At 34.6% G+C, this 3,029-nt stretch overlaps 1 protein-coding gene across 1 annotated transcript in view; it reads left to right on the forward strand.

Annotated features, from left to right (window-relative positions):
- Window positions 1-3,029, forward strand: part of tprn (taperin) — a 33,898-nt gene that overhangs the window by 18,553 nt on the left and 12,316 nt on the right. The window lies entirely within an intron of this gene.

Genomic DNA, 3,029 nt, shown 5'->3' on the forward strand with positions numbered 1-3,029 from the left:
GCCTATAGGTGGAATTTTCACATTAACTTCACGCAATATAACATGATTTTATTATCGTAATTTTGACTTTATTCTTAAAATATTATGATGTTAATCTTATTTATTTAGTTATTTTTCAACGTGGCACAAAAATGCTGCCGTATAGGTTACTGAATGCAAACACAATTTTGGCACAGCGGCCCAAAAAACAAACAAACAAATAAATAAAAAACAAACAAAAAAAAAGTAAAATATAGTGAGGGGATATTTGAATTATTTGATAATAAACTAATGTTTGAGAGTTAATGTCTGTGAGAGAAATGCATCTTTACGGATTACATACTGAAAGAGTTTTTGTTTTCGATTTGAATTCGTTTTAAAATAGTAATTTGAAAGCATTCTATAGATATATTTATAATGTCGGTGAAGCGCTCCTGCTCAAGACCAAGACGACAGAAAGCGCATCCTGTTTATTGTCCTTATTTTACAAAAGCACAAGGTTTTGTTGATGTTGTGAGTGCACCCAAATACAAGTAGACCCTTTGCAGTTCCGAATGATATATACTCTTACCTTTATGAGCAAAAATGACGGCATATTTTTATGTTTCCACTGTTATAAAAATTTTTTTTTTAAATGCAAGTGATCGCGCTGGGGCCTCCATGTCCTGCAAAGCGCGCTTTAGCTTCCACTCTCCGCACAAATGATTGGATATGCGCCTAACAGCGATCATTTATCTAGGTTAAATGTTTCAATTAATACTGTGAAATGCATGGTGTTTTATGTCCGTTTATTTTAGGCAAGACATGTTGGTTTGAGAAGTCTAAATTGATCAAACATAATGCTCAACTCACTGTCTGCCGCTGGCCGCTTGGTCGTTCCTTTAAAAAACTTGAATTGAACAAACATAAAATGTTCCAAACATATTTCTAAATTAACTTAATAAAGAAACAAAAAGAAATATGACCACTTTGCCATTAAAAACCAAAACTGAGCTATTTTAATAGCTGTGTAATGGGGAAGAGAGAGAGAAAAAAGACACGGTATCCAGTCGGACTCGGGCCGAGAATTCTCATAAGCTGTTGGACAAGGGCCGGGCCCATGCAGGGCTCTCTTCATTCCCTCGTTTCAATTAAAAGTTCCTCCCAGCTCGACGGGCCCCCAAACTGCCACTGATAGGCTATTAAGTGAAACAGTTGAGAAACTAAATTATGTGTAATAGATCCGTGCATGAGGTCTTAAAGAGACAGCAACCTAAATAAACCTGCTGCTGTCTGTCATTAATGTTTATTTATACACTGAAGACCAACCAGTGTTATTTCAAAGATAAATAGATTATTCAGTTTCTGTGGCATTTCTTTACCTGAATATTACTGTTATACCTACCTGAAAAACTTAAAACACAGTTCATTTTAGTTGTATCTTGTTATTGTTTTTGTTTGTGCCATTGCTTGTCATTTATTCTTATTTTATTACTGACTGTTTACTTTTTAGTTAAAATAAATTAAATTCAGTGTTTGAAATCAAAGTTCTTTTTAAGTATCTTCCTCACAATATAAATATGAATCAACAACATTATAAATTGTAAAACACAAATACACTGAGTGACAAAACATTTAGGTTGGATAGTTGTAATTTTAAAAATATGTCAAAAAAATACCCTAACTCCCCCCTCAAATAATAAAAAATCCCCCCAATAAGAGCCACCTAAAGGGGGAATCCCCCCCCCCCCATTTTCCAAAACTAAATTCAGGCCCTGATACTTACATTCATCAAGGATATGTTAAACTGATAAAGAGTGATAAAGACTTATATTGTCACAAAATATTTCTATTTTGAATAAATGTTGTTCTTTTAAAATTTGTATTCATTGAAGAATCCTGAATTAGAAAAAAGCTAAATAAAAATTAACTTCTGCAGTTCTGGACTCTGGATTTTAATAAATTGAGCAAAATTGCAACTGAACATGCTGATCATCATACATTTTCATTCTTTGGGAAAGAGCCGTTTTGAAATTTTGATAATACTGTAACTCCTTGTGTAGAACTGATCTTGCAACCAGGGTGTTTCCCTGCCTATGGCCTAAGTGTGCATGAGAAATTACAACGTATAGTTTTGTTTGTGGATTAGGAGAATGTTTCTACATATTAGTCACAGTATGAATGAATTGTATATGAGTAGGTCTGATGGAATCCTCAAATATCTACGAAGTGTACAATTTAAATTAACATTTTGTAGATATTTGAGGATTCCATCAGCTCTACTCATATCCAGTTCATTCATACTGTGACTAATATGTAGAAACATTCTCTACATATTAGTCAAGTCAGGGGCGGACTTACCCATTAGGCAAAGGTAGGTGACCGCCTTGGGACCCCAAAAGCCAAGGGCCCCCTAAAATGCTTTTCATATAGGATATGCGCATTAAGCGCGGACACGCGAACGTTTGCAGTTTACGGTGTTTATTACCACGACAACCGTCCGAGTCTGTGGCGCCTGCAGGTGTACGGCTGTACGCACTGTGAGTACCATGAGCGCTCAGACTGATCTGAGATTTGCCCCGCAAACATTTCGACTGAACCCATACCGTTAGTTATGAATTTATCAGTCTTTTCAGCATAGAAATATTATGTCAATATCTGCATAGAAATATTACGCCAAATAGAAGCAGAAAATCGTGCTATACGCACTTTCATGATAGGACAAAGTTTTCATATATGCCATTATAATTAGTGTTTTATTGTTTTAACTGTTCGGAATTATAAAATAAAACGCAAATTATAATCGGGCCTTCCATCAATTATAGTGATGAAAAAATTACTCGCCATCTCCTAATTGAATGTGCCTTTAGAGAGAAATACACGGATTTCACAATGAAAGAGTTTATTTTAATAGGAGTCTATTTTCGATTTGAATTATTTCGTTTTAAAATAGTAATTTAAAGCTTTCTATATATTTTGTTCATGTCTGAGTTTAGGTTAATCATTGTGACGCGCTCCTGTTCAAGACCGAGACGGCAGAAAGCGTTTGTTTTCTTTATTTTATAAAAGCA

Source organism: Sinocyclocheilus grahami, unplaced genomic scaffold (assembly GCF_001515645.1).
Source record: "Sinocyclocheilus grahami isolate Dianchi unplaced genomic scaffold, SAMN03320097.WGS_v1.1 scaffold212.1, whole genome shotgun sequence".
NCBI classification, from domain to species: Eukaryota; Metazoa; Chordata; class Actinopteri; order Cypriniformes; family Cyprinidae; genus Sinocyclocheilus; species Sinocyclocheilus grahami.